This window comes from Panthera tigris, chromosome A1 (genome assembly GCF_018350195.1).
Source record: "Panthera tigris isolate Pti1 chromosome A1, P.tigris_Pti1_mat1.1, whole genome shotgun sequence".
Classification (NCBI taxonomy): Eukaryota; Metazoa; Chordata; class Mammalia; order Carnivora; family Felidae; genus Panthera; species Panthera tigris.
Window position 1 is genome coordinate 2,817,276 of NC_056660.1, and position 21,257 is coordinate 2,838,532.

Here is a 21,257-nt window from a genome sequence, read left to right on the forward strand (position 1 = left end):
AAGTTAAATGTGCTATAGCTACTGAGGTTTTGCTTTTTCTGGTTTTTAAAAGCTGAAGAGAACACCTTATGGGTTTTGGACTAAAATGATCGTGGCCGTGTTCTAGGAAGGAGAACTTGAGTGGGTGAGAGGGGGAAGCTTGATTGCTCTTTTGTCTATACTTTGGAAGGGGCTCGACCTAGATCTTCAGGAGACTCGAGGCCCGGGTGCTGTTGGGCCACCTCCATTCTGGAAGAAGCTGCCTTTCGTTCAGGTGCATTTTCTTACCAGGTTTCTTGATGACAAGAAAACCAACAAATTACAGCCGGAGAGGAAGACACGCACATGAAATATCACCTTCACTAGAGAGCAGTTTCATACCAGTATGACCAGCAACACAGGATCCATAGATCCATTTGCTGGTCAGGGGGCAAAACTCCAAATGCTCTGATCTGGAGTACATACTTGGAGCTTGTTTGAGAAAAATGGCTAACATGGATGAGAGCACGAGATAGCTTTTGGTCTAGATTCTCTAAACCCTTCTTCCCCAAACCGGATTATGAAACTTTGGCAATAAAATGTAGCCCGCCATTTTCCAAATGTTTCATCAAGGAAGTCTGCGGGGAGGAAGTTTGGAAGAACCGCATCGTTTTGGTCCCTGTGGAATTGATTTTCGGGAATTCTGCTTCGGGGTTGTGTTCTAGGCACACACTAATGGAAGCTTATGAGAGACTGATGAACCTTATTGGTGTTTGTGGTACAAACGTTAGAAATGTAGTTCATTTTTTCTTACCTAGTGCCTTTTTTTAGGAGGACATGGGAAGGTGCATAGGAGGATTTTCTCCTTCTTTAGTGCCAGAAAGAGTTACATTTTTTCTCAGACGCTGTTTGTTTTCATCTTCCGGCCTCTCATAACTACGTAACTGATTGTCTCCCCATGCGAACTGGCCGGTTAACGTTTATAGTCAGAAAGATTCCTTCTGCTAGAAAAGTGTGTGTTCAGGCGAAGCCGAGGTGGTCAATGAATTTGAAAAGGTCAAGAAAACACAAGGCTGGAGGCTAATTTGGATTGTCCGATGGAGTTAAGTTCCACGGAAAGGAATGTGGAGAGGGAGACTAGGAAGCAGGTGAAGACTTTAATGGATAAATGGGGGGATTGAACAGTGATGGTGATATGGAAGGCTAAAAGGTGGTGCAGGAATGAAATGAGTTCCAAATAAACGGTTTTTATCTGAGGGTCCAGGGATAACGTTCTGAATCAGGTAACGGTGATTAGAGGTGGTACTTCACTTCCCTATGAACACTGCGGATGGGAACCCCCTGCTGCCATAAACCAATGAACGTACTCTGATTCATCTTTCATATTCAACTAGTTCATCACCATGTGTTCACTACCTTCAGCTACAGAGCTCTGATTCATCTGGTGATGAATCCTGCCTCCCTGCCTTTGTCTGTCACCCATTCTAAGGGATCCACATTGAAAGTATCTCCAATCCCCTTCTTCTCTGGCATTAGCACCTCTGCCTCGATCCGTCCTTCCGTGGATAAATAAATAAAATCAATCCTCGGTGGATTTATTGCAAGAGCCTCCAAACTAATCTCCTTCCTCTTGTTTTCCCATAATTTCACCAACTGCACATTCATCCCAGCGACCCTCCTAAAGCATGCTTTGCTTCACCGGTACCCCACACACTCCCTCTGCTGCACCGAAGAAAAGGGGTCAACTTCTGAGTGGGGCACAGAAGGCCTTTGCCATCTGGTCCAGGCCAACTTCCCCGGTACCTCACTCTGCTCTCCCGTCGCTCCCTCACAAACCTCCACCCTCGTCCCGCTGAATCTCCTCCATCCTGGGCCCTCCCGAACAGGTCCTGCCTTCTCATCCATTAACGGGAAGGCAGAGTCTGTCTTCTCTTGTGAGGCTTTTCCAACCCCCCCCTCTCACCTCAGCCCAGATGAGTCATCTCCACCATGGTACTGCCTCATCATTCCATTCATGCTGTGACTTTAGCTCTTGCTGCCTCGTTCCCATGACTATCCTTTTCACTGAGGTAAACCCTCTAAGGATAGGGAGTGAATGTGATTCATCTGTTTCTTTCCAGGCCTGTTATCTTGGATATAGTTGTTTTTGGCCAAAACACACACAAATGCTTGGGAAGGAAGCATGTCCTTAGCTGATCAAGGTGCATACATTTGGAGAAAGAACCAATGATGTAGGTAGAACCTCTAGGATTTGTTCTTTAACTCGCTCTAAGAACTCAGCTGCTCGTACGGTGGACACCACTTGTATACATTGCCCCCCAAGATCACACAGAGGCTTTTCACAGGACAATGAAAGACATTTTACTGTTTACCTTCAGTAAACACAACTACCCGAGCCCCAGTATCCGGCCTCCTCTTTGACTATCGTATTAGGCCTTCCAGCTGGGTAGGTGGCTTCCCAGCTAACAAATGCATTTTTCTAGTCTCCCTTACGTCTTGGTCTGCCCACTGGCTCTAGATTCCAGCCGATGGGAACAGACACCATGTGGGCAAATTCCAAATAAAAGGAGCACGTTTTCTCTTCCTCAGTTTCCTCTTTTCATGGGCCGCAACGGTGGGTGGCGGAGCAGCCACCTTTGGTCACTTTGCTGAAGCCAAACGTATTGAGAACACACAGAGCACTGGGGGTCTGGGCTTCTAGACTACCTACTGCAATAATCCAAAGAAGAGGTGGCCGATAAAGACTTGAATGACGGTAGGAGTGATGATGCTAAGGATCCAGATTCTTTCTGTCTTCTTACTAACAGCTGTGGTGCTGTTAGCTGTGGACAGCTCACTTGTGGGTTTTCACCACCTAGCTGAAGTCATTCTGATTCGGCTGACTTTGTTATAGCAACCTCACTAGTGTGTACTTAATTGCTACCGGTGAGCTCATGTATTATTAAGCTTCATCAGTAGGCATTTTCAACAAGTGTATGTTTTTTTGTGTGTGTGAGAAAATGTCCACTAACCTTAGTGGTATGAAGAAAAAGACTTTATATAGTCTAAAACAATCAACCCTTTTCTCCCATGGTTTACTTTCCCTTCAAGATGTTGGTGCCACTCTTCTGGTCTATCTTTTATCACGTTGGTCCAAGCATGTGGACAGTCCTTCCCTCTTCATTTCCTGCTATGGAAATCAGATCAGCAAGATTTTGCTAAACTTCCAGGATAATAGAAAGGAATAACTTATACAACGAATAATGTAAAACTTGCTGCTAGATGGGGTTCTTCTCAAACTCTCAGGCATCAACCTACCTCATAGGGTCCCCTGCATTCAGTCTCATGGTAGAGCTCCAAGTCTACCATTTGTGGCAGAGGCCCACTCACCCCTCCCACCTTCCCACCCGGGACCACCTGAGAACACATCTAGACTATGAGGCTCCAGAGAGAGGCTGAGATTATCTTCCGGTCTAAGATAAAGATGAAGACTCACTTCTGGTCTCAGCATCTTCTCTTTCCAAGAGGTTCAGCACAGAGATGGCCAACTCTGGAGGTGGTTAACTCGAGAGAGTTAACTCTAGTTATTCGTAGAGAAACAACTCTATTCCCAGGCCCAGGGACAAAAACCATGCCATGGGACAGTAATAGAGAACAGAATCATGCCTTCACGGCTATTGGATTTAATCTTTCCAATTTAACAGATGAGTAAATGAGGATCAGAGAATTTAAACCACATATCCTAAATCACATGGCTTTTAAGTTTCAGAACCGGGATTTGAACCTAGTGCTTATTTGAGGGGTTTCCATATGTCGACCCAATGACCTGAAGCAAACTGTCTGTACAGATGGTTCAGGGAGCTTGTTAAAATAGAGAGAAGTTGGGGCTCCTGGGTGGCTCAGTCAGTTGGGCATCCGACTTTGACTTAGGTCATGGTCTCATGGTTCGTGGGTTCGAGCCCCGCGTCGGGTTCTGTGCTGACAGCTCAGAGCCTGGAGCCTGCTTCAGATCCTGTGTCTCTTTCTCTCTCTACCCCTCCCCTGCTCATGCTCTGTCTCTCTCAGACTCTCAAAAATAAATAAACGTTAAAAAACATTAAGAAGAAAATTAAAAAAAAAATACCTGATCCCACATTGGGAGGTATCTTTTAAGTAATTTTGGGGTGAGTCTTAAGTCTTTGAATTGTATTTTTAATAAACTACCCAAGCGATTCCAATATACTGCAATATTTGGGAACTACTATTTTGTGCCACACAGGCATATTGGTCTCAGACTTTTTTCTAGCATTTTCTCACTTACTCTCTTACCCCCCCCACAAAATGAATGATTCAAAATGGGAGCAATATGTCTCAAAACAAAATGAAACTCAATACTCTTTAAGGCAACGCTTTGGAAATTAATTATACGAATGCATCACCACTTTAGCTAGACTCTCCACCAAAGTTTGAAGGTTGTCTTTCTATCCATCCATTACTGCTTATTGCATGATGCTTTGTGACTAGGTTGTTATGCCCAGAATTCGTGATCCCCAAAGACCACCGGGGAGCCGAGTCCGATGCAAAAGCAAAGAGCCTTTATTCAAGCTAGCTCGAGCTCAATCCCCTACCTGCCCTGAAGCAGCGGTGAGATACCAGGGAGAGAGAGAGCGGGTTTCAAAAGCACAAAGGTTTTATAGGGATTGTGGCCTTAGCCGATTGGCTGGGGAAGGGTCATGGCCTCAGCCGATTGGCTGGGGAAGGGTCGTGGCCTCAACCGATTGGCTTGCTAGCTGATTGGCTGAGGAAAGGTCAGAGTCCGTCACGCAGGTTGCCGGGCCTGGTTTGAAAGGTTTAAAGTAGAGTGATTACAAAGAGGAAAGCCCATCCCTCTCCTGCCCTTGAGCTCCTGCTCTCAGAGTGTCAGTGGTCTTGGGCCTGCTCCCCCAAATCAGAAGAGTCTGGCCCTCAGGTCACCCAGCCTCTTTCTCAGGGGTGCAGAGGGAGTAACTGCTGGATTGTAGGGTTCTCTTGCCATCTTTCCACCTTCATCTGAGCTCTCCTTTCCCCAGTGACTCATCCCAGCCCACCCCCAGGTGAAACAAGGAAACTCAAGGCTTTCCTCCACCTGTTCTGCATCCTCAGGATGGCTCCCTGACCACAGATCTATGCCTCGGCCCCAACTCATGTTGAACAGGTGAGCGGGAAGTTACTCAAGGGGAGGAGGCGTGGTCTGAGGTTTGAGCGGGAACTTCTTTCTGCGGCCGTGTCGGGGACATAGTCACTCAAGATGGGGGATACAGAACAAGATGGAGTCAGCCGGCCGAGGTCTGCTCTTTCAAGGTCTTCTAGGGAATAGAAGAATAATCCTACACTCAGATTGCTTGAGGTATCTACGAGGGAGACCAAATTAGTGCATTAAACAATTTGAGAGTGGTAAAAAGTAAGTAGATAATAAATTCTGAGTTATAGCAACAGGTATGAGGTAGAATAGAAACAGTCAGAAGTGAAAAATTCCAGGAAACAGAGGTAGGGGAGGTTTCATAATAGAGATAATGGTAGAACTAAGTCTTGAGGAACGAGTTAGGTTTGGAAAGTCAGTTGTAGAACGGAAAATCCACGTAGTGGGAATAGAGTAAGTCAAGGCACATCCTGTCATAAAGCAGCCTGAGGTGCTAAAGATGCTGTTATATGTAATAGATACTCATTTCCTGAGCCATTACAAATATCAATTGGAATATAAACAGAAACTCTTAGAATCGCACATTATCAGTCTAAAAGTGTGTACGTGAGGGAGGCCTGAATTGGAGGCTCAGGCCAGGTTTGCCTAGGAATGCAGTGAGAAGCATTGTCACAGGATGACAGGAAGGAAGGGTGGCTCATACTTTAAGACTCGGGGGGAAGAGGGTGTCAGTTGCCAGAACCCATGTCTGCAGAGAGAGGGTGAGATGGGCCGGTCGAGGGAAGGTCTCTGTTAGGTCACCATGGTGCACGGAGGACATGACCCAGGAGAGCTCTGACGACTTTCCTAAACTCTGGGCCCAATGCTATGTTCTCTACCCCGTAGGTCAGGTTAGTTTTGGAAGTGAAACATTTATTTTATTCTCCCTTGAAAACAAACTTTACATCATTGATCTGCCGCTAAAAAATGTTTGTGCTAAATTCCTGCTTCTAAGCCAGTGCCTGTGACTCAGATGGTGTGCATTTCAAAATTCTCTCAACATAATTTCACATAAAAAAGAAACATCTTACATTGGGCCAACTCTGGTAAAACCAACTGCCTTGTATCACTAGTCCGTAGCTGGATTGATTCATGGTGTGCATCTTCAAAGACCTGGATAATCATCTTTGTTTGCAAATTCCTTATTAACGTGGAGATAAATGTTATCATAAATTGAACTTTTATATTAGGAGCTGAATTTTTTGGTCTTTAGACTCCATTTCCAGAATATTCGATAGCATGACTGTAAGGGCTGTATGGCACTTTCCCAATTGGACACAGTTCGAGATTTTTTTTTTTTTTGTCTCCTTTTCCTTTAAGCAAGATGATAAACACTTAATAAGAAGATGGAACTTATGGAAGGTAGCCAGAAGAGAATAGCATTCTACCAATGGAATGCCACTTCAGATGCTGTGCTGGAAAGAAATCCTCCTCTCGAGCTCCCTTTGCCTTTTGATGATGGCTTTAAAAACTGTGAAAACAGAGAAAGCCAAGTGTGTGGTCTTTGGCAATTTCGTAATAGTCTGTGCAGGAGACAGAGGGGGTGGTTTGCTGGAAAAAATGATTAGCTTTTTCTTTACGATGACAGAAAACAGTTGCAATTCAAAAATGCCAAAGGTTCTGCAGCCCGCCCTTTTGGCAAATTGTTAGGTAATCACTCCTTCCAGGTGGTGCTTTCAATAAAGACCTTGGAAAGTCACGCCCCCAGAGATGTCCTCGGGGCAAAGCCATTGTCAACTGGGGGAGACTTGTGGAGTCTGTAAGAGTGGGGTGGGAGGAAACACCGGGATTGGAATTTTCGTCAGGGGCATTTGCTCCTGATTTCCCAGCCTTTGGATGCCTTTTTGACTAATGGGCACAGAGCCTGGCCCTGAGTTTCTCAAGTGCAGCCAGAGAAACCGTCTCCACATTCCATTATTATTATTGTTGTTGTTTACTTTAAGTTTTCCCAGGAAGCACAAGGCTCTCTCTAATTGAGATATATTTCCATACACATGCGATCTACTGTAACAAAACAGGTTTGAATCAACCGATTACCTTGCTGATAGTTTACCCACCGATCCTTTCTACCTAAAAATAAGTTTCGCCAAGACCGGTTCTTAAGTCATTTTGGTAGTTATTTAATTAAGCCAACCTGGAACTGGAGCCCCGACTTAGCTCTGTCCCTCACGGACACGCATGATCCCAGGCTCTTCCTGTGCTTCTGTCTTTGTAACACAGAGTGGAAATGCAGCACACACCTCGTAAGGTGTGGCACTTGTGCCTGTTTTGATGGAAAAGCTGTATCTGTTGAGTCATTTCAACGTTCCTTTTCGAGCACAGTGCTAGCTAGGCCTAGGACACACAAAGGGATAAAAGGCCATCCACATCCTTGACAGCTCGGGGTCCGGTGAAGGGTGGACGTTGGAATATGATGTTAGTAGGACGGCAAACGTTAAGCCAGAGCTATGTACATGGTGCTCTGGGTAGTTGCGGCATTCGGAGTGATAGGTTTTGTCTACATTAGACCATTCCGATGGTCAACCGACAGGTGTTGAACCCTGCTTACGTGCGTGGTCATGTAGGTACCGAACAATATGCGGGTAGATGAAGCAGCCGTGATTACTCTGCCCCGTGTGCTCACGACGTGGGCACCACCTGGCTCAATCTTCTCGGCCTCGTGGTGGACAAGACCTTTCTCTGTTGCAGAATTCACAACAGCTCTGTTTCCGTTGTTCCCCGAAAGTAGAACATTGGACATTCCCAAAATGGACAAATTTTGCCAAAAATTGGACATCCCATCCCTATCCGGAGACTCCTCAGGTTTGAAAGGGCTCCTGAAAGCGAACTTTGTTGAAGCTTACTTTTGGGTGCCTATTCCTCAAAATACTCATTTTCTGCCCCTTCAAGATTCTGATCAGATTATTTGGGCAAAGTCCTCAGTAGCCCTAGACAATGTGCAACAAGTTAAAGCTGTTTGTTCTTCAGCCTCTCTAGGACTTACCATTCCACGAGTTGCAGTGTCGGGTTCTCTGGCAATGACAAATTCTCTTGCTATGAATGATAAGAAGGAAGAACTGACCAGAAAAACCATATCCACGTAGCTTGCTTAGACAAAGAGAGGGCAGCTAATTCAGAGAAGGTAGTCCTCGCGGCAGTCCTCACCGTTACCCAGGGCCATTGAGAACTTCGTGTCGGAGTACAAGCGAGGTCCTATGTTAGGGCGAGCCTTCAGAAAAATGGGTGTGACGGGAATACGAAGTTGGGACCCGGGCCGTGCAAAAAACTAGTGGATGTGTCCCTTGCCTCTCTCACGTGGAAAGTTGAATGAGGGAGTGGGATGTGACCGCCCAGCAGTGGCGGTGTAGGGAGGGTGGTGCTGGTGGGCATGTGGACTATGGCATTGTTAGCAAGGTGCCACACGACATGAAACTCTGGAAGAAAGGCTCACCGTCTTCGAGAACTATTATTTCACTTTGCCAGAAGATTCTGCTTTCAGTTACAGTGCTTATAGACTTCTTCCTCACCAAAGCCCTTTTTGATCCCAGCCACAGGATGGTATTTTTTGGTCTTTGGTGCTTTGAGTTTTTCTTTCCATGCCTGCCTTTCTCTATCTAGTGGCAGGGTGATGGACAGATGGCAGGAAGGACAGTGTCAGCTTCCTTCACAGGTCTCCTGTGGTCCCCCGATAAAGTACTTATGAGAGGTGAGCCATAAATGCTTGTTGAGTTGAGCCATTGCCCGTCCCTGGGTGTTCAGGATCCAGGCCAGACAGAGGGATTCAAAGACTGGGAGACATCACAGCACCTTCCCCTTCCACAATCTTTTCATCAAATAAAAGCCCGTTGAAAATGAACAGTAAAGGCAACTGTTGAAGTGAAAAGTAATAACAAGGGGCTAAAATGTGCTCTACAGGGCATGTTTGGAACAAAGAAGGGGGTGTCCCCTCTTCATGCTCCAGTGAAAGTGCTGGTTTTAGGTTGACCGTTACGTGCATGCATAGTGTTGACCGCTATGCGCAGGCACAGTGGGACTTTCTTTTTTTTTTATTTTTAAATCATCAGCTTCTTTTAAACAACCCTCTTCACTGCTTTTCCCTCTTGGCATCACTGCACCTGCACCAACACCATAACGCTCTGGAGACCACTCTTGTGATGCCACTGAGAGCCAAACACCCAACACAAACAGGAGGCACTCTTCCTGGTGAAGAGACAGAGCGAAGAGCAGGGACATCGGTGGCTGTCACCAGCACGCGAAGCACAAACAGAGCCTGACCTTCCAGAGGTTCGCTGCACACACCGCATCCCTGATTCCGTCTGCTGGGGTTGGACGTGATGCTGGCTCGACATTTGTCTTCACGTCTCTTCTTGACTCTTACGCCTGTCTTGTCCCTGGGCTGTTTTTGTAACCAAATGACTATGTGGATACGATGAATCCTTTCAATAAATTTACTCAATTCATTTAGTATGCCACCAGCAGTCTTTCAACAGACACCTGCTTGTGTGGCCAGTGGCGGAGCTTTCTGGCAATGGTATCTGAGGTTAGAGTCAAGTTTATGCAAAATCCTGACACATCGACCATGTGCTTTTCTCTTCCTCGCGGCGGCTCACACTCACGTTCTGGAAGAGCCTGATGGGCTTCCCTGCCTCCCACCAATTTTTGCTTTCAGAAAAATCTCAGTCAGGTGCTTTTGAAATGACACGTTGCTTTCTTTTGAAATTACATGAAATTACGTATTTGCTAAAACCATTAACAAAACATTCAGTTGATGGGAAAACAAATCTAAAATGGTGTCTTTGACCGTTACGTTGGCAGGGCAGAGGTGATTTAAGGCAGAGTAGATGTGGGGGTAAGAAATATTTCTGCCCCCTCCAATTCATTTTCTGAAATCCGTTGAACAATTGATTCCTTACTCCGCATTTGTGCAAGCGTTGACCTATCCAGGACTCTCAAATGTTACGGTTTCTTCCATGAGCAAATGTTTAGTGTGTCAGGGGATTGAAGAAAGAGCTGATGATATAAACCCTGACACAGAATGTAGTATTTTGGATGTAGTATACTAGAGTTTGTAGCCAAATTAGTGCATTCTCCGAAGCCGTGCTTGTTGCCCGTGGAACCACCGGCCACCTTACTGCTCTTGATAAAAGGTTTTATTCTTGTGGTAATTTTTACCGTCACTCTACCCAGGATGGACAATTCCATCCAGTGGCGTTGTTTTATAAAATCATTCTATAAAACAGTTCTGCATACATTATTATGCCCAGTACTTTCTTTCCGATTTCTAAGACTTAGATTGTTATTGACTCCTTTCGATTTGATGTTGAATTACATTCTATTCTCCTGTTTTAATGGGGGGAGAGGGGTAAAGTCATGATCATTAAAAATAAAAAAAAAATGGGGCGCCTGGGTGGCTCAGTCGGTTAAGCGCCCGACTTCGGCTCAGGTCATGATCTCACGGCTTGTGAGTTCGAGCCCCGCCTTGGGCTCTGTGCTCACAGCTCAGAGCCTGGAACCTCTTCAGATTCTGTGTCTTTCTTTCTCTCTCTCTCTCTCTCTCTGCCCCTCCCCCACTCACACTCTGTCTCTCAAAAATAAATATACATTAAAAAAAATTTAAAAAAATTGAGCGACCAGCCCTCTATAAAGTGCAGTCTAACCTGCAATGAAAATAATTTTAAACGAATGCAAATGGACGGAATTTAATTTGACCTTTGCTAACCCCAGGTGGTACAATGGCTTCTGGATCTCAGTTTTAGGGGACCTCCTGCTTGACCTTGCTGTCTGCACCCATGAGTTGGGGTGGTGGCCTCTGGTTCTGCAGTGACCCATTTCAGCACACCGCTGGAAGGTGCTAGAAATGGAAACGCATTTAATCTAAGTTCCTGGGGTAAACTCAGATCATGGATCCCTTTTCCTCCATGGGTCAGCTGAACTTTGTGGTTTTCAGGGCACCTTTAATTGTAGTGCAATTCTTTCTTTCACCCGGGCAGTAGAAACTCCAGACGCCCATATACAGCTTCTTATATCGAATCCTTAGTTTTGAATTCTAGAGACGTCTCCTTACACCAAAGTATGGCACAGCGTGGGCCACGGACCCAGAGCACTCAGACCCTACAGGGATTCCGTAGGAAGAGTATATGAAGGAGTGTAACGCCTGGGGGGAGAGTGTTGGAAACATTCGTGAGAAGCACCCACATCAGCTGCCTCTTCCAGGTGGCTCCCTGCTCAGGCCCAGTCTCCTTCCCCGTTCTGGTAGCTCTTTGAGGCTGGGTCCCACCTAATCCCAACTGTCTCTGGACTCTGGCTTCTCCGTGGCCCTTTATGCTCCAAATGAATGCTAACTGCTGCTGTGGGCACAGGTGGCTTAGAAAGGACGTTCAGAAACTGGGAAGAGAGCAACCTGAATTCAGCCACTGGGTCCGTTTAAAATGCATCTGCAAATGCAAGAGGTGTTTGTCCAATTTTGTTTATTTATTTATTTGCTTGTTTGTTTATTTATTTTTGAAATATGGAACGCTTCACCACTTCGCGTGTCATCCTTGTGCAGGGGCCGCGTTCGTCTTCTCTATATTGTTCCCATTTTAGTGTATGTGCTGCCGAAGTGAGCACTTGCCCAATTTAGTTTCAAATGTAGCAAAAAAAAAAAAAAAAAAATGCTTTTCAGGCTGTGAGTTTAAAGGACTACAGCCACTTTTTCTTTCTGCGTGGACTAAGGGAATATGGGAAGGGAGCCCGTAAGTCTGGAGGCGGTGTCGGACCATGCAAAGATTACAGACACTGGGGCTTAACATCGGTGGGTCAGGTGTGGTCTATACGTGTTAGTTTTCATGCTCATTCTCCTATCACAGAGGAGACCGGCTCTATTTCCTCGGTTATGAAGTGATTATGCTTTTGGGGGAGTAACATTAAGCATCCCTCTTTTCCACATTGGAATTTTGAATGCAAATTACACCTTTGCAGTTCTGACAACTCTACCTCTAAATTTGGGCGCGTCCCCTAATACATCCGTGCTTTGTGAAGGAAACTCTAAAGCGGCAGTTTTCAAGGTGAGAACCAAAGAATGACATCTAACATCAGAACCCAACACCCATGCTTATGTGACGCAAAGTAAGACTTCTTGATTTGACTCAAAGACTGTACCTCACATCATAACCCAATGCCCATGTGTACGTGAAACTTACAAAGTATCGTTGTATTTTCGATTTCATTCTAACGCACTGAAGAAATGTCGCCTATGAGGCACTAATTTGATTTCACAGCCTACAAGAGATCATGATACATAAGTTGGACCCTTTCTTTTTCTGACTATATACTATGTATTGACAGTTTGGGTTGAAATTCTTGGTTGAACCAATTATCCCTAGAGACTGTGTGGGGGCATGAGTAGCAGAGACTAATGAACACAGCCTGTTCTGGCTATCCTTGCTTTGAGTTCAACCACAATTACGTACTTTGACATGTAGTAAGAGCCCTGCTGTGAAGTCAAGACTCTGTAGCCCTCTTTTTACTCAAGGGAGTATCTCTGTGCAACCTCTGATGATGGACAGGAGGTGGTGGCTTTCCAGGGGAGCCCACGAGTGCCACGTGCCTCTATGAGACAGTTTTCTTGGCTGTGTTACTTCTCCAAATGAGAAATACTCTCTGCCCGCAGAAGTCAGTTGCGACCATTTGCATAGTCATGTTCATGGGCGTAGAGCCACTGCCGCCCCTGGGTCTGTCCATGCCCTGAGGTGAAGCGTCAGAAAGTCTCAGGTCTATGCGCTGCTCCTGCCTCCAGGTGAAAACCTGAATTTGGGGCCATTTGTTTGCAGTTTCCTTGCTATCTTCCCTTTCCTCTGCGCTTTAGCCAGCTAGAATTGACCTCTGGAAAGAATGGACCCTTGACCTTTGCTCTGATCACCAAAAGAACATCATACTGCTTTATGTGACCCTGTCATTGAACTCTTGGAAACATGCCAACATTAGTTTCTTAAGCCTTCTATTTATTTATTTTTTTTCTCTTGCCTTGGGATAAAACATTTTACCCCGACGATAGCACGTCGCACTGCACGGGGACCACAGGCCAATCTCCTCTGCATTCTCCCAGAATTGTTGCCGTGAAGAATGTTCCTGCCAGCTTGGATGCAAACAGGCCCGTGGATGCTTTGGAGTTTGCAGGTGAGTTTCCTAGAGCATCACTTGACCCGTCTTCACAACACGCAGCCCCTCTCACACCGTGACCGCCACTGGCCTGTGTGCATGCATTTCACTGTGTCAGCCGAGTATAGACGGTCGTTCAGGTCAATGCAGTGTTCTTCGAGTAAGTCTTCAGAAGCCTGCGTGAATTTCGAACTAACATGGCAGGATCTTTTCTGCTGAAAATGCTTGACGATCTCTCCCCTGAAGCCCCATTGGGCTTCATCGGGCTTGACGGCGACTAAGATGCCCTCACCGCTAGCCATGGTCTCTTCCCGCTCCAGCCGCTGTGGCTCCAACTCCTGCTGTTGTCGTCTACCCTAGAAATGTGCTTGGACCCCCCACGGTTCCCGGCACCCGCCGGCCAGCATTACTGGTCATCTTGGCTCACAGCTCCCAAAGGATGAGCAGTGACATGGGCACCAACACAGGGAGGTTGTACGGCTAATGCGTATTTATCCTGTCATCTCTGCTAGGAAAATAAGCACGAACAATCAGTAATACTGCCGTGAGCTTATCTTAGGACTTCTGTGCCAGCTCTTTTGCAAGATCCACTTAAAAAAGTGTTTTCTAACAATCAAGTGTATTTTTCTGTATTTCTGATGAAGTGTGAGGTTATCTGAGAGCTGTCAACAAAGTCAAAACAGCAGGCAAAACATGTTCTCAGGGACCAGGTTTTGATTCTTGTATACAATCATGCACAAAAACGTGTATAGTTTTGATCATAGGGGATAGGCAGGAGGCAGTGGAAAAATAAAAGGGGAAATTGTTGGGTTAACTCCCATGCTTATTAGAACATGGATCATCATCCAAAAACATACACGAATTAAAGAGAAAAAAGAACAAAGACCATCATCATCATCATCTTCAATAACTTGTGTCGATCATCCCTCTATTATACAAATTTGGCCCAATCTAAGATGAAATAAATGATTTTGAATGCCTCTGTTGCCAAAAGTTTACAATAAATGAAACTCCCAAGTCCACTTTGGTTCATTGTAAGTTTTCAAGCCACCTGACATTATCACCAGTTTTCTTTTCTCTTTCTTTCTTTCTTTCTTTCTTTCTTTCTTTCTTTCTTTCTTCTTTCTTTCTTCTTCCTTCCTTCCTTCCTTCCTTCCTTCCTTCCTTCCTTGATAAATGCCAAAACGAACACACAAAATTGTTTTTATTGTTTTATTTTCAATGCTTTATATGTTAGCTTTACATCAAACCTATGCTATCTTCTTCCCTGAGGTCTGCTTCCTAGTGCATCAGGACCCGTCTACATAAGCCCTGCTTTGTTAGGCTTATGCTCCCCTTGGGCAGTTTCTCCTTCTGAAAACTTTACCCCGACGTCACCTGTGCCCGGATGTGTACCTGCTGATGCTGCCCGTGAATGTGAGCCACGGGAGCGCGAGGACGGTAATTCAGGTCTAGGCCAGGTGTACAAGACAAAATGTAGGTCAGCATGGCATCCGTCTCCGACCTTTGATGTAGATGCAGGTCGAAGGGCTGGGCCAAGTCTCCCAAGGCCCCCAGACTGGAACTTGGCCTTCCCAGAGGAGCAGCCGTGTGGGAAGGGTGACCGGGACGCTCTCGGGGCCAGGCTCGGGGGCTGCTTACTGATCCGCAGGGATCATGACTCCAGCATGTATTCCTGGTACGGCCTTCCCCCCGCCTACCGGCTGCGTGCGTCGGTCTGGACCAAGCCCGCTGCGGTCACGGCTTTGTCTCTGGCATCAATACAGGCAAGGGCATTTTTCACGCCTAACTCTTCTAAAGGCTGAACACCACTGCTGGGAGGTATGTCAGGCCAGTCCTGATTCCGGGATTAGAGTTTCGGTTTCCTCACGAATGACACAGACTGATAGGGCCGTTGTTTCCCTGAGCTGTGTCCAGGCTTAAGTGGGAGGAACCGACAAGCAAAGAAAACATGAAAATCTTTGACCTGCCAAGCTGACGATTGTCTCACTGATGCGCTATTGATTCTGGGTTCACAAGAAGATCCAAGTTTTCTGCTCCTCCTTTCCAGTCTCCGTTATCTCACTATTGAGACAAAGTCATGGTGGAGCTTACCAGAATCCTTTTGGGTGAACCGCAAACTTATTTTACCAAAATGCCTCGTTCATTTTGAACGACACTTACTGAAAATGGAGGCAGTTCTTCCGAAAGGGTCTTATGTATGAATCCGTACTCAGATCCGGCTCCTGAAGGGAATGGCCTGGTCACAGGATCGTGGGTCCTTCCCAGAGTCAGCCACCAGTGCAGCCCCAGGGCCGGGCGGTGGGGGTGGCGTGGGGGGGGGTGGCAGGGGGTGGTGTGGCGGGGAGCACAGCCCTGCTGGCTCTGCTAACTTTCTCTCATTAGCCTTGTTGCAGTTACAAGGCGAGCAGGGTTCTCCCGCAGCAGCAGCTGCGACTTTCTGGCTTGCCGTCTGTCTCCTGGCTGCTTGGCTTGGAAAGTGGCCACGGTCACTTCGTCGTTTACCTACAACACGCTCCCTGAGCTCCTGTAGCAGCACATCTGAAGGACATCCCCCCAGTAGAGCCAGACAGGGCAGTATAGCACCCACATCAGACCTCTGCTGCAAGAGGAAACGCTTGAGTCCAATGTGAGACCCGTTTAGAGACTATCTATGCCTTTTGCTTCCTAACACGGATTTCTGTTAGTGTTGCTTAATACTTCACTTTAAGCTTCTTTTGGGAAATTATCAGGCATAACATAACGAGAAAGAATGGACTAATGGACTCCCGTGGACCCATCACCCAGCTTTTGTTGTCAATGAACAAGGGGCCAATCTTTTGTGTTTGTTTTTAAGTTTAATTATTTATTTAGAGAGAGAGGAAGAGAGAGCGTGGGGCAGGGGAGGGGCGTGGGGGGGGGGAGAGAGAGAATCGCAAGCGGGCTTCACGCCGTCAGCGCAGAGCCCCACTCAGGGGTCGAACTCACGAACCATGAGATCATGACCTGAGCCCAAATCAAGAATCCAGAGGCGACCCTTAACCTACTGAGACCCCCGGGGTGCCCCGGGGGCCAATCCCGTTTTGCGTATTCGCATATTTCTTACCAAGCCAAATACTCACGGTACTGATATTTTCCAAACAACTGACTCTATTTAGCGATGATTTAGTGCAGTGAAGCCATCACCATGAGAATCCACAAAGCATTCTCTGCCTTTCAGCGAGGCTGTCATGGGAGGGAGGCAGAGGATGTGTGTATCCGGGACCAGAGAAAGAACGCATTAGGGGTAAGTCAAGATTTTAACTTCGGCATATCAAGAACTTCCAAACAATGTCGGTGGAACCAATAGCCTTGCTGGCCGGGAGGAGGACTCAGGACCTCCTGGAGACGCCAGGAGGTCGGTAGGGGAGTGCAGGCTACCAGGGAGCGTGGGGGCCGGGAGTGCCACTCAAGGAGGCGATGTCTGAGCCATGTCCCAAAGAGTGTGGGCGACACAGTTCAGGGAGAAGGAGGACACCGGCTCTAATGAGCCTTGCAACAAACCAAAACTGAGTGGTTCACAGAGTGGAGCACACAGTCCGGTCCCGAAGCACTGAAGGCAGCAGGCAGGAAGCAGGGCTGTGTTCAGGGACCTGGCGTCTCCCTGTCGGGGAACAAAGAAACCTTGGCTTGCTGCATTTGAATCCCAGACTTGTAGCCCCGGCAGGTCCTCTGTTCTTCTTCTTACGGATGGAAAAGGTCGGGGAGGCGGAGTGCCAAACCCAAGGCCCCACAGCTGGTTAGGAGACTTGAACTTGGTTTTCTACATGATAACTCCCACCTTCTTCTTGAGACCACGCTGCCCCTGGCTTTGTTTAGGTAAGGAAATGATATGTACCTGCGAAGCACCTACCCCCTGCAAGGTAGCTGACTGCTCCCTTTTGGACAAAGAAGGAAAGAATCCAGGCTGAGGGAAATACTGCTTCACTACCGTCATTCTACATGGTGACTAAGGTTGTTACTTTCTATTCAACCTTCTTATAAGGTCAGGGAATGACAACACATTATTCACTCTTTGATGTTTGCTAAGCAAATACAAAGCTTGGATGTTGGCCTGTACCCAGTTTTCAGTTGGAGAACGTTCCAGTTGCAGTTTTTGGAGCTGTGGATGAGGCAAAGAGATAGACAGATGTGATAAGAAGGGGATATATCAGACATATGCCGGCCTAACCATTTTTTAATTGCATCGAAAAATGTTTTTGCCCTAATGTGTTTTGGTTAATACCTTCCATTGCGTTTGTACAGAGATCTACCCCGTGATGGGACAGTCTTTAAAATAGGTGTCTATTCTTGGTTTCAAGAACTTCAGAAGGGTGCTTCTTTATTAAAGAAAGACTACATGTTTTTATGCTTTGAAGGAAAGGACTGTAGATTTACCGAATACAGGAAAATCAGAAGCCAGGTATTTGCACAGAGTTAAGATTGTTCAGGAGGGTAAGTGACTTACACGAACATGGAAAGAAGGGTCTCTTTTCATCACACTATTTTCTATTTATTTCTGTAAGACCTTTTGAGTTGCCTTGCCTCGAAGGCTTAAGTCTGCTTATTGTTTTGTTAGCGTACATCCTTTCTTTCCTCTTCTTTTCTACTTCACGTTGGAATTTTGAACCGATCTAAATCTGAGAATTTATTAAAAATGAAGCTAAGGAGAAATGTTGCCTGGCACTACAATCCTTTAAGGGGCCAAGGAGATAGGAAGCGAGGAGAAAAGGCTTCTTTTCTTAGGTTTCTTAGGTCATGACTCAGCCGAGACAAAGAGTGAATTACTCCGTTTCTCTTTGCTATAGTTTTCCCCTTTGTAAAACAATTTTAATAATCCCTGGGAGTGCTGCCCGCAGACTAATTCTACCCTCTCTGAAAAAAGGAGGTATCAAAATAGGGTATATGATTAGGTCATACCTAGCTTTTGATTTATACTAACATGACAAGTTTAGCCATATTTTTTTGGCCAGCTTTCTGAAAGAAATAGTTTGATTTGCATAATCACCTGGGCTTACCAGCCCATGATGACCACAATGGCTCCGTGATTCAGTAGAATTACAAATTCTTCTCTTATTGTTCTGGGCAACCAACTATGCAGATGATTCAGCTTCCCCCCTCCCCTTTTTTTTTCTTTTTGGTCTCGTCTCATCAGCTACACATTCCAAGAAATTACCTTAAGATTTGTTTCACCATTAAAGCAACATTCTCAGCTGTGCTCCAATCGACTGGATAAACCAGAGAACCCATCAGAAGTTGTTCCTGGTTGACTATCACCTTTCAAAGTATGTGGATGTGGGAAAAAGCCCTCATCCCTCCCCGACTATTGTTAAAAATAAGTAATGATGTATTATAAGATGCTTCTCATGCCAGAGGGTTCCAAAACTTTTTGCGACTGCACATATAAACAGGAATTACTTCACCAGCCATTGAAATGCGGCCACCTCTTGGACTAAATGTGGCAGCTGTTTAATAATGCATAGCAACATTCCAAAACAGTGGAGGCCTGGAAGTGAGGGGCAAGTCTGCATCCAACTAAAATCACCTGGGAAGTTTCCTGGGCTGAATTGTGCTGTGTTGGGAAGGATCTTTTGTAACCGCAAGAGGCCGGGACATTAGTTTCATGTGTCCCTCGGAAATTCAGCCCCATTCTGTTTAGTGCTGGCTCATGGTCACCTGCTAACTCATCCAGATCCCAGACCACAAAATGATGGACGTTCCTCTGAAGTGTGGCCAGTTTTCCACACTGGCTGATGGAGGAGGCTGGGCAGTGTGGAGAGGTGGCCTTGGATGAGGATCATGGTGGCCTGACCCCTGCAACAATATTTGGAACGGCTAACGGTCCAGGGTGATAGAACAGAAAACTTTGTCCAGTTCTTCTTGGTCACTGTAAAATGCGTTCTCTGCCTTCCGAGACATTTACCGCAAACTCATCATTGAGTCAACACTGCTTCATACTGACCTGCTCAAATGTCCCCTGGTATCTCAGAGAAGACCCAGAAGAGCCTCCATAGGCCACCATTTCATTAGCAAAGACAGCTTCTCCTTCAGGCAGAAGAAGAACTCAACTTACAGTTAGAATCCTCTTTTCTAGACAGGTTTAATTTAGGGAAAAGCCACACTCCTGACCACTTGTATTCCCTCGTGCCTTCTGTTCTCCCAGTTTACTGTGATTATGGCTATGGCTAAAAGAGGGAAATGAACCCAGCATACCAAAACCCATGAGAGGCAGTGAGGACAGTCTCCCGGGGAATTACAGTTGTGCACACATTCATTAAAAAAGAAGAAAGATCTCAAATTAATAACCTAGTTAGTCGGTGATTAGTGGATTCTCTGAAAAGTTGGTTCTTTGGGAAGATCAACAAAGTTGAGAAACTTCAGCTCGATGAGCAAAAAGAGGGGGGCAATCAAGAGTGGTAGAGACTTGTTTCATTCTAGGGGGTTTGATGGTACCAGGCTGGTCTCTTGACTCATCTGGAACTGAGAGCCTTTGTAGGACTCTCTTAGGACATGGAGGGTGGTGGAGAGACCAAGATCATTCCTGGGAGGTTGTGTGATACAGGTGAGATAAAACAGTGTGTTTTCTATACCCCAGTGATTCTTCTATGAACAAAAAAGGGAATCACAAACATTGAAGGCACTGTTACAGTAGAAGAGGGAAGCCTGGGGTTGGGCTAGAGGGTGGAGGGCAGAATTTGGGTTTAGTAAAATCAGGAGGAACCGGTGGTGGTAGGATGACCTTTAGAGAATGATTGTCTCACCAAACTCTTGGCTCACAGCTCTTGCTGGTGAATCCATCCCTTTTCCTGCCCTGAATCACTCCCTGGGCCCAGCAGTCTTGTCTTCTCAAAGTGCGGGAGTCAGGGCTGTTGTTTCAATTCACCATAACCTGGTGACAGTTCTGATTCTGCATGGAAAATTCCACTTTCCTAGCTAGGTCCAAATTAAATATTGCCTTTGCTAATTTTAAATCATTCTGCCCATAGACAAATGGCTTTGCTAAGGACATTTTGAAGAAACGTTTGAGCAGTCAACAAGATGCCATTTCTACCCCGTGAAATTTTGCGGAAGTGAGCAACAGACACGCGCTGCTCGTGACCTTCCCTGGGCGGACGGACAAAGTCCTGGCCCTGGAAACACCATCCCTGACCAACACTGGAGAAACTACGGGGCCTCGCTGGGTGTGTCAAACAGTGTCTGTTTTGTTAAAATGACCCTATTTCCTTCACCTGCGACGTCAGATTGTTCTCTGAGTCCTGATGTTCTGTGTTGTCTTCTTCAGCTCTGCTTCAGAATTACAACAGTTCTCCCTGGGCCATCGGTAGAGACTCCTGGTCTCTTCCTCACCTAACCTACACCCCCTCCAGTTTCTACTGTGCCAGTGACTTATTTTTACAGATGCGGCATGGAGGTTCACTTCCAGGAGGGCGCCTTGCTGACCGCTGACTGGACACCAGAGGCCAGCATCTGCCACCTGAGAAGCATTGCAATATGGAGAGGACCTACCTTTCTTGACCCATGTCCGTATCTCCAACCCCTCTCCGTGTACACCATGCGTCTAAGTCGTGCAAGACTCGTGGTTTCCTGAACTTGCAACCTTTTCCTCCTGTGCCTCCAAGCCCTCACGTGACCGCAGCTTCGACCGACATCTTGGCTGTGATTTCATGAGGGACCCTGAGCCAGAGCCACCTGGCTAAGCTGCTTCCAGATTCCTGGCCCACAACACTGCGATAAATGAATGTCATTGCTTTAAGCTGCTCCTTTTGGGGGAAATTTGTTACGGGGCAATGGATTCCCCTCTCTGGCCTGGTGTTGTCATACGTCAGTAGAAGGATACAAGCAACCTACCACTGTGTTGTTCAGAGTAGGCAAACCTGTGAGCAGGGCAGCCATGACAGAAAGGCCCTCACCCCCCTTGGCTCTGTGAGCTTTGTGTCAGCATCATTCAAACCAATGTCTGCGCACAAATGGGTATTCAGATGGGCATTTAAAGGGTGTTGTGCTTTCG

At 46.4% G+C, this 21,257-nt stretch overlaps 1 long non-coding RNA gene and 1 other non-coding gene across 2 annotated transcripts in view; one reads left to right on the forward strand and one right to left on the reverse strand.

Annotated features, from left to right (window-relative positions):
• The window catches only part of LOC122237287, a 38,865-nt gene extending 24,670 nt beyond the window's left edge, over window positions 1–14,195 (forward strand). The window contains exon 3 of the long non-coding RNA XR_006215657.1: window positions 13,149–14,195. This is a non-coding gene — a long non-coding RNA (uncharacterized LOC122237287). The remainder of the gene's footprint in view (window positions 1–13,148) is intronic.
• Window positions 11,616–11,722, reverse strand: LOC122232061. The gene has a single exon (XR_006209391.1). It is a non-coding gene; the product is annotated as a U6 spliceosomal RNA (small nuclear RNA).
• Window positions 14,196–21,257: the final 7,062 nt, after the last annotated feature.